Below are 11212 nucleotides of genomic sequence, written 5' to 3' on the forward strand. Positions count from 1 at the left end.
CATTCCCTATGGTCTACCATTTCAATTCCTCTTCTGTAGGCACCTTTCGCTCCTCTTATTTCTGTCCTTATACAATACCAGCATTCTGGTGTTTTGTCCTGCCCACTCCCAACACCCACATCAGCCATTTTCATGGAATTTTTTCCCTTCCTATTCAGGCCTTGTACTTTACTAGCTATTGGCCCCCACACACCTAGACTAAGGGAGGAGTAAGGGTAACTCTGTAACTCTAGGGCAGAATGCTAGCATGTAGCCTGGAGCGTCTTTTCCTTTTGCATCACTCAGCCTGGTTCTTTCTGCACAATAGTAGTGGCTATTGTACTAGGTACTTTTGGTGCTTAGTGCCCAGGTTAATCTAAAACACATATGCATTTCCCTGCTTATTATAGCAGATTGGATAGTTAGGGATGGAGTCCCTCTGTTAAATGTGGCTATAGACAAGGGCAGGGTTGCAAGTGGAGATGGGGAGGTTGGTGGGGGGCGGGGGGAAGCGGTTAAAGGCCATTGTGTTAATCAGTTTGACTGCTGAGAATATACAAAACAATAAGTGACTAGAAGAGACGAGAGATACACCTGACCCCCAACCATTTGTTGTATGTTGCTCACTGGATGGCACTTCTTTCTCTCTCTCAGTCACTTGTAAGGTGGTCTGTGAGCCTTAGTATGTAGCTTGAGTAGTTTTCTCCAGGAATAGTTAAAGGGTAGAGCCCTGTGGAATGGAAAATACTGGGATATATGCAATAATTACAGTTAAAAGAGTGTCTGAATGGGGGAGTAAATTCTAGGGCAAGTCTGCCATGGAAATATGGATAGCCAGTTTTCCTGGCAATAATAGATGGAATAAAAGAGATATCAATTCTTACAATATGCCAACCTTTTGCATTATCTGAATCCTCAAAAAGGTCCAATGAACCAGGTATTTTCCTATTTCATAGATGTTGTAAGTAAATCTTCAGTCGATTTATTAATTAGTCTAACAGCAAATTAGTGACAGAGCCAAAACTAAAACTCAGATTTGTCTAACTCCAAAATCACCATGACGTAACACCTCCCAGGATATCCGAAATACAGTTCATCTATTTATTCGACAGAATGTATTGTGCGCCCACTGGAGGCAGGTACTCACTGGATACATAATAAAAAGGTAAACAAAAACATGCCTATCCTCATGGGGCTTACAGCCTAGCAGAAGAGATGAGCATTAATCAAATTGGCAAATGAATAAATCAAAATTTTAGCTGTGAATAGTACCATGAGGGAAAAGTTCATGGTTTTTTAGGAGTGGATATCTATTTTCACCTGTCCAACATTTCCTCTGCTCCTAGAAACTGCCCTTCAATTTTCTTCTGGTGAATCACCCCTTCTACATTCTTTGACAACGTAGTTAAGGTGGGGCTGACCCCTCCACTGACTTCATTGAAGGCCACATGACCCAGCTCTGACTAATGAAAGTTCCCCATGACCACAGTGATCAATTTATGTGATTCAGGATAGACTAATGAGAAAGCTACAGGGACTTTTCCAGGAAACATTAAGAATGAGATGCATGTAAGGTATGTAAACGTCTAAACATTACATTGTACACCAGAAACTAATATAACATTGTATGTTAACTGTAATTGAAAATAAAATTTTAAAAATGAGATGTACTTCTTCAATTGAGCAGCTAAGCTAATACAATGCACTTGGAGCTGCTGGTGGCCACAATGTGAAGAGAGCATACTTAAGAATGACACTAGCAGAGGAGAGCAGAGTCAAGAAATAGAGATTCTAGAGGATATTAATTAAACATACAGATCCAGCTTCATATCAACTAAACATTTTAGTTATGTGAGCCAGTTAACTTCCCTCTTTCTGCTTAAACCATCTGATTGATTGCTTACTTGAGTTTTTTTCCCCCTTCACTTGGAACTGAAAGAGAAAAGACTCCTATCTATGCAGTCAGGGATGGCTTTCCTGAGGAACTAAGGTGATCTAAAATCTGAAGAAGCAGGAGTTAATTAGGCAAAGAAAGGAGGGAAGAATGTCTCAGTCAGAGGAAACACCAAGCTCTGGAGCCTTGAATGAGGAAAGAGCATAATGACTGAACGAGAAGAAGAGACAGCCAGTGTGGGTGGAATATGGTAAATGTAGTACAAGATAAAAATGGAAAAGCAGTTTCCTATAACTACATTAAGTATTTCAATCTTTGCATTTAGAATCACAAGATGCAACTGAGAGTTTTCAAGCATGGTGAGGGTAGGGTACTTGTGATATTATTAGATTTATATATGCTTAAAAATCATTTGGTTGCTACACAGAGAATAGACTGAAAGATATTAAGAGTGCATATAAAAGATGAAGTGCATAGCCCCATATATGCCAAGAAATTTATCTTGAATCTAATCAAGCCTCTAGATCTAGTTTACGGAAAATATGAGAGCTAGAAGAACATGTTAAACAATGCCACAAGGATATAATCTGCCAAATCCAGACTGTGGGACATTGTGTAGGAATGACAAATTTTCTTCAACAAATAAATGAGATGAAAAAGAAGAGGAAGGAGGAGGAGGAAGAGAGTACTGGATATTGTTTGGATCCTGATTGAAACAAAACAACTGCAAAAGACATTTGGGGGCAATTGAATAAATTTGAGTGTGTACTGAGCGTGGAATTTAGAAATAATTGTTTTGCTAGGTGTGGTAATGGCATTGGAGTTGTTTTAAAAAAAACTGACCTTATATGTTAAAGATACATACTGAATAATTTACACGCGAATTGATATAATATCTGTAATCTGCTTTAAAATAATCCAGAGAAAAGATAAAAGGATATTAGCATGCAAAATGTTAGCGATTATTGAATCCGAGGTAATGGGAACTTATATCATTTTTTTCTACTTTTGTATACTTGAAAATTTTCATAATTAAAATATTTCTAATATAATCAATTATTAAAGCAACTCTATAAGTATCATCTTAAAACAAAAAAATAGATTAATAAAATTTGGGATTAAAGCTGACTAAATTTTAATAACTTTAAGTAACCATAAAGCTGTGAAATCTACCCAAGATATCACTGAGGGAGAGAAAAGCAAGATTCAACACTACCACCACCAAAAAACAATGATTGGCAAAGAATAAAACCATTTCATTTGTATGCTCTTCCCTCTGTCCCCTCTCCCCACCCCCCACCTCCCAAAAGAGTGGATAAAGAAAAATAAATTAGAATGCTATTCCTGTTGTCTAGTGAAGGGGAAACCTGGACTGGGGAAGTGGCAAAGGAGAAAGATTAAAAAGCATATGGGTTCATTTATAAAGTTGTAGATGTGGGGAAACCCACAAGGAATAGCGCAGTGATCCATATTGATGACAATATGGACGTTAGCTCCCTCAAGTGTAGAGATTTGAGGAGAGGGAGCATTAACTGGAACCAAGATGGAAGAGTCATGTGGATTGGCCTCCCTTAGAAAAGTGGCCTTCAGTGAGGAACCCAGCCAACTCAAGGCCAGCTCACAGGGAGGGAGCCAGGGGAATCAACACCCTGACCTACACTCATCCCTCTGTCCTCTGCTGAAGCCCAATGGAAGATGGACACACAGCCTTTGATACTGGGCCCTGAGCAGGGCAGAGCAGGGTGGAGAGTGGATGGAGAGGAGCCAACACAAAGTGTCCAGCACAGGCTTCAGATTTTTTTTGCATGATCTTTGCTATGAGGTTCACTGTGATCAGAACACACTCTACCTATCTTGCCTCTCTTCTAGCCACTCTCCTGTAAAATGGGGGTAATAAAGGGTAACGGTGTCCAATTCATAACCACCAATCATGTGAGAATCAAAGCATTCCATTTGGCAACAGTAAGCACTCAAAATATTATTAGCGAGCCTTTCTAGACATAGTTCTCTCTTTCTGAATTTTTTTTCTCCTTAGGTACACTAGGAATCAGGCCTTTTTTCTTTTCTTTTCTTTTCTTTTTTGTTATGTTTTGTTTTGGTTGCCTGAGAGAGAAGATATTCGATAAATATTTGTTCAGTGAATTAACACTCACTGAGTATCTGTGCTAGATGTTTTACCTGCATCATCTCAATTATTAAAACAACTCTATAAATATCATCTCTGTTCTACAGACAAGGCTACCTGAGGCACAGCAATGCTCCAAATTGCCCAAAGCAGACAGATTCAGAGTCAGGGTTGTCTTACCTCCAATACTGCGCTCTTTGCCCTGTACTTGTGGCTTCATGCAAAGGAGGGCTTTCTCCATAGAATGACCTCGGGCCGGTGGAGTGTCACCCCAATGCTCACTCACTGTGAATCTGAAAGGATAGGTCTCCACTTACCAGGAGCCAGCAACTTTATGCTCCACATCTGACAATAGGCTTTTGGAGCAGAGGGTCTCTGTCTGCATCATCTTTGTATCCCCACAGGCCACACATTTATTGGGTGCTAATTAATGTCTGTTGACTTAAATAAAAGTCAATAATAAAAGATAGGCTGTCTTCTCCTGTTGATGCTGCTTCCGATTCACTCTGGTCTTTCCAGGCCGGGCTGGGGAGCTCAGCCTCCAACTCCCAGTCCAGAAGGACCAGGCCTAATATTCATTAAGTAATTTCATTGCCAGGCATTACTCTAGGTACTTTACAGGTAATAACTCATTTACTCATTATGACAGATCTATGGGATGAGAACTATCCTTTTCCCTATTTTAAATTTCAGGAAACTGAGGTTCAGAAGAGTTAAGTGAACTAGTTCAAAGTCACACAACTAGGGAGACAGCTATAACTTTGAATCCAGCAGTCTGAATGTTAACAATGATGAGCTTACAACTTTCCATTTGACCGTCCTGCCCTTTTCTGTCCCCTCCATCTCTTGTACCTCTGCGACTTGCCCTTCCTGACCTTCAGCTGCTCACCATTAGCCTAAGGGGCTGCCTTCAAGATATCTCTGCTGTTACTTAGAGTTCACAGTTAAGAGCAAAACAAATTGAAAGTATCTTGCCAACATCTTTGTTGGCCACTTGCTTGACACAGATGAGTCTCATTTCCTTATCTTTGTCAAGCATATTTAAAGATGAAGTTGCTGAAAAGGTCAGTACAGCTTTTTGGCCTGGATGCTCCTTGTAGCAAACCAAAACCCAAACCTTCACAGCAAAGAGCTGTTGATTAACCCATTTTCTATTTAGAAGAAAAATGCAGCTTGCTGCCAGCATTAATTTTACATAATCATGCTCTTTGAGGCTGAAGCAAATCTGACTGGTTTTCAATGTGAAAATAGAATATAAAAACTTCTTGGAGTTATTTCTAAACAGAACTTTTCTCTAACCCTAATGTAACAGAAATGTATACATAAATCAGATTCGTCAAATGAATTTTTGGCTAACAACTGTTTGAGAATGATGTTAACATCACGCGTAGGAATGTTATGTTTTCTAGGACTTGACATTTTCAGTGATCGAGAATTACTATATTTCGTAAATGAAAATACCGCTACTAAAAACAGAATGCTATAAATGAAAATACCACTACTAAAAACAGAATGCTATAAATAGAATAATGTCATTTGTTTCCAAAGACTATCGATATACTAGAACAATGAGAAAATAATAATAAAAGCAAGATATTTAGTGGCAATTTTGGGGGGTAAGGTTAGGACTGTAATCCGCGAGTTATCTCTGGGTAAATGCTGCAGCCACAAGCACCGCCGGGAAGTGGGCAAATGAGAAATGGATTAAAGAAAATTGAGGAGAGAGATGTAAAGCAAACAGCACGAAAGCTAGAATAGTCTGCTTGATGTTAATTTCACTGAAATAATAGCTAATTCAACAAGTTATTTAATTGAACCAAATTGTAATAAATTCAATTTTAAATTCATGACACTAATTTGTATTATTCTAGAATTCAGTAAATACTACCTATTTATTTCCCCACCCTAAACATCCATTTTTCTTCATTTTTATTTTCACTGAATTTATATCACAAAATAAACATAAATAATGTGGATTTGACACCTCTGTTGTCTGTATGAACAGCCACAAATTTACAAGAAAATAGTAGTTAATTGGTATGAAACTTTTTCCAGATTAGGCTTCCCAGAAATCGACTCTGTGACAGAAGTTAGCATGTAACCTCTTTATTAAAGTGTGCTCTTCGGATCAATACCTGAGGAAAGGGGTAGGTTTGGGGTGTGGGTGAAGAAACCAGGATTAGAAAGTCTACCTTGATATAGGACCAACAAAGGCCTCAGCTGTCCACACTGGGTTGTCCTGAAGACTGACAGCCCTTCAGAGTTGTCCAGAGTTAAGGAGAGAGAGTCAACCCTTTATATTCCCACACTTGTTAGTCATTGGCTGCAGGCCAGCCCTGAAAGGACAGGTGCTCTTAGGCAAGGCAGTTTTCTTAAAGCCCAGGCAATCTCCGAAGAGGGCTGGCAGCTGAGGGCTGACTCCTCTTAGCATTCCTGACAGTTGGAGAAATAAAACCTTTGCTTCTGAAAGAGGACTAGGTTGTGCATGAGAGTGTCCACCACAGAAACTAGTTCAATACAACTCATTGTTTGGTTTCCAGACTCAAAGAAAAGTCACATCACTGCATCATTTCATCACTCAAGTCCAGTCAGCCACCACTTTTTTTATTCCTATTCTGAGACCAGAGCAGAAGCATAGATCATAAGGCGATGCTCATCCATAAAGTGGAGGGAAACATATTTAGGAATGAGAGGCCACTCCATGAAGAGCCACGGTACAGGCAAGGTATTGTGCTCCTAGAACAGGAGGGGAAAAGATACATTCTGACTGGAATTCTAGGCTTCCTCAAAGGATGATAGGTTTTTGGTAGGCAGAAATGAGGGTGTGAAAGGACATCTCAGAGGAGGGAACAGAGTCAGCAAAGCCCTAAGGGAGGATGTGAAGGCACATAAAGGGAATAGATTATAGTCTGGCCCTTCTGGCTCTGTCATCAAAGAATATGAAGTGATTGAGTTCAGGTAGCATGTGGGTGGACTGAAGTAGAGACAGTTGTAAGATAGGACATGAGCCCGATTACAGGGAATTTAGATGTCTTTAATTACATAACAGGCATGAATCTCAGTCCATATACTCATACCTAAAAGATATGTCACAATCCATTACTTCTATGAATGAATTTAATTATTTTTTCAAACTTCATCCTGCTGGGCTGATAAGAAATGAACTTGTTATTCTTTGGGTTCCACCAAGGAAATGAAGCTCTAACAGAGTCAAAGTATCAGGAGTGGGGTAGGGCCCTGTGGTCACTGATCATCTCTGCACACAGGCCACAGTGGAACTGGCCCTTGTTCCTGTCCAAATAGCTCATTCCAGTCTAGTGGCACTGTGCAGTCATGTCACATTCAAGACATGAGACTCTGCAGATGATTTTATATTGGTCCACATAGTGGCATTTAGACATGTGAAATGCAACATATAACAATCAGGAGATTTGATCTACAACATTCAGATTTATTCATCTTTTTAAATTGGAAGATATGGTAACTTGGTTCTGCAGCTCAGTAGTAGCTTGACCCCTGAGAGCCCTTCACTGATCAGTGTAACCTGACTGGGCCTGCAGGTATTTGAGTTTGCAATCCTGCCCTACCCATCCCAAGAAATCACTTCTCAATTGTTGCTGGCTTGTTGCATCCTCTGGATACTGCCTGGGAGCACTATGGCAGGGGGTGGGGGGTGTATAGGGGAAGTTCTGCTCCAAAACACCCAAGGCTCTTCCTCTCTGCCCTGCAGCATGGGAGATCTTTCTGCAGTCTCAATGAAAGAACTTCTCTTTCAACTGCTTCATGCAAGTCCTTTGTCCCACAAACCCTTTTCTACCTCCTCTGGAAAACTCTCATTTCTCCTATGGGACTGATTGAGATTTTGGAGATAAAGAGAGGATGTCTGACAGGCTTCTGTTTTCTGAAGTGTTACAGAAGCAAAGAGCCAGCTATCTGCTTGAATGATGGAAAAATGAGTGGAAAATATGGGAGAAATTTAAAACTAATATTTCAAAATATTATGAACACTACATACTAGTTTGGATATTTTCTGTTGGAAATAATTGTTCTACTCACAATGTGTAACCCACCAACTTTTTTTTTTTTTTTTTTTGATGATAAAATGTTTAGAACTGTTTAGATGATCCCAGTTTTGCTGGCAGCATTGGGCTACCATGGTCAAGGACTAGGTCAATGTATGCCTTCTGGGCTCTATCAGGCCTGATCAGGGTGTTGACTTTAGCCATGTCAATGTTATACATCTTTTTCCGTGTGCTTTATTTGAGGCTTGTTGGCTTTGGCATCCACAGTAAAAGCCAGTATGTTGTTCTCTACTTTGTGGTCAAGGGGAACTTGATGATGGCATTGTGGTTTAGTTTATTTCTTGGTCCTGGGCTGCCTTTGGAGTCACAGTGTGTTATATCACAGGAAGGCAGGTAAATAAATATCGGGCCTTCTGGAGGCTGTGGCTGCCTTTCCACATGGCCTCCTTGGCCTTCAAAGCTGTGCTTGCTTTAGTATCATGAGAGGCAGAGTTCTCTTTCTTTGCCTATAATGTTATCTTTGTATAAAGGTTATAATTCATTTTAACTTCCATTTATGATGACTGATCCTTGATATGTTTATAAGAAATGCCTGGTGAGACAGAGATGTGTTGCCTGGGGAAAGGGCCACACATAATGGCAGAACTTTGCTGTGTTCACTTGTGCTTGCTTTAATATCATGAGAGGCAGAGTTCTCTTTCTTTGCCTATAATGTTATCTTTGTATAAAAGTTATAATTCATTTTAACTTCCATTTATGATGACTGATCCTTGATATGTTTATAAGAAATGCCTGGTGAGACAGAGATGTGTTGCCTGGGGAAAGGGCCACACATAATGGCAGAACTTTGCTGTGTTCACAATCTGGAGTTGAGCCTCAAATTAAAAAATTCCACTTTTTTTAATATACCAAGAGAATCAGTTTCTATTGTCCAGAAAATACACAAAAGACTGAAACCAGCATCTCAAAGGTGTTAATTTACAATGAGAACTATAACTGCCAAATGGAGAAGCCATTAATATTGTTTGGTTAGAGTTTCCATACCTTGGAAAAAATATGTACATCGGTAAAATCAGAAGTTAACTGGTTGAATGTGGAATTAAAACAAGGAAATTATATGATTTTACTATCTACTGTCATCAAGCTGTAATAGATACACCTATTTATGAAAGAAAGATACACATACCTATAAAAGACAGGTCCACCTATCTGCCCTATGGATCCTCTCTATGGCTAGTTAGTGTGGCCTCTTTGCTGCTCAGATACAGAAGCATGGTACCAACTTTATCCCCTGGGAAAGCAGAATAATGCCCCTCTCGGGATGTTTACACCCTAATCTTTAGAACCCATAAATTTGTTAGGTACTATGGAAAAGGGGAATTAAGGTTGCTAATCAGATAACCTTACAATAGATCATCCTAGATTATCTGGGGGACCCAATGTAATCCCAGAGTCCTTAAATGTGGAGTCTTGCAAAACTGAAATTCTGTACTCATTAAACAATTCCCCATTTCCTCTCTCCCTCCAGCTCCTGGCAACCATCACTCGACTTTCTTTCTCTGAACTAGACTATTCAAGGTACCTCATATAAGTGGAATCATACAGTATTTGTCTTTTTGTGACTGGCTTATTTCACTTAGCACAATGTCCTTAAGGTTCATCCATGTTGTAGCATGTATCAGAATTTCCTTCCTTTTTAAGGCAGATTAATATTGCATTGAGTGTATATACCATATTTTGTTTATCCACTCACCCATCGATGGACACTTGGGTTGCTTCAGCCTCTTGGCTACTGTCAATAATGCTGCTATGAACATTGGTGTATAAATATCTGAGTCCCTGATTTTAATTCTTTTGGGAATATACCCAGAAGTGGAATTGCTAGATCATATGCTGAATCAAAATATTAGGAGAAATTAAAATTTTTAATTTTTGAGGAACCGCCATAATATATTCCATAGTGGCTACACTTTACATTCCCACCAGCAGTGCAAAAGGGTTCCAGTTTCTCCACATTCTTACCAATACTACATAAACACATAATAAATATGCTTGTATAACTGTCCTTCATATGCATGCAAAAATTTTTCTGGTATACATATACCATGAGATGACTAAGTCTGAGACATGCACTAACTTATTTTCACTGAAATCTGCCAGAAAGCTTTCTAGAATTTTTTCTGTTTATGCTATTTCCTCATATCCTTGCCAAACTGATATGTATCATTTTTTGTAATTTATGCCAATCTGATGAGTATAAAATGGTGTATCATCTTTGCTTTAATTTTTTATTTATCTGCTTACTAGTGAGGTTGAGTATATCTTCATTATTTACTAGCCGCTTGGACTTCTCTTGCTTCAAATTGCCTATTCATATCTTTTATCTATTTTTTCATACCATTTCCAAATTTATTTTTGCTAATTTTCAGGAGCTTTTTGTATATTCTAGTTTTAATGCCCTGTAGATTTTAGTCATTGCTAATATCTTCTTTTGGTCACCTGTCTCCCAAGTTTGTACTTCATCGAACAGATTTTTTTTAATTCTATGCAATCACAATAATCATTTTTTATCTCATGTTTTTTTTTTTAAATCCAAGTTTTCCCCCTGGTTCATAAAGATAGTTCTCTGCATCTTCTATTGCCTTAGTAGGCTATAAAATCAATTTTGAATCCCCTTTGCATGTGGTAAAAAATGCAGGATCAAGCTCTGTTTTTCTCTGTACCAGGAGCCAGTTTTCCTATGCTACCTAAGAAACAAACTTTCAACATTGTTTTGTGGTGCTACCTTTATCAAATGTCAAGTTTCAGAGATTTCTGAGCTCTCTGTATTGTTCCACTGGTCTGTCTTCCTCCATGAGTTCTATACTATTGTTATGACTTTGAATAAATGTGACTAATTCTATATTTGTGTTGTACTTGGTCAATTTTTAATAGATTTTCAGTGAAATTATACTATCATTGAATTTTCTTTTTCCTTGTTGCAATAGGTACAATTTATCTTGTGGGAAGGGGTACATAGTGACTTCCCTAAGAGTGATAGAGAGCAATAAGTTTTATTTAATCATACCTGTTTCCCCCTAGAATGGAAAAATTATTTATTACGTCGTGAGTGTCAGAGGGTCTTCAGATCCATGTCAAGCCGCTAAGATATTTACTTAAATCCTTTTAACATGGATTTTTTAAGTTTGAGGG

The sequence above is a fragment of the Pteropus alecto genome, unplaced genomic scaffold (assembly GCF_000325575.1).
Source record: "Pteropus alecto unplaced genomic scaffold, ASM32557v1 scaffold73, whole genome shotgun sequence".
NCBI classification, from domain to species: Eukaryota; Metazoa; Chordata; class Mammalia; order Chiroptera; family Pteropodidae; genus Pteropus; species Pteropus alecto.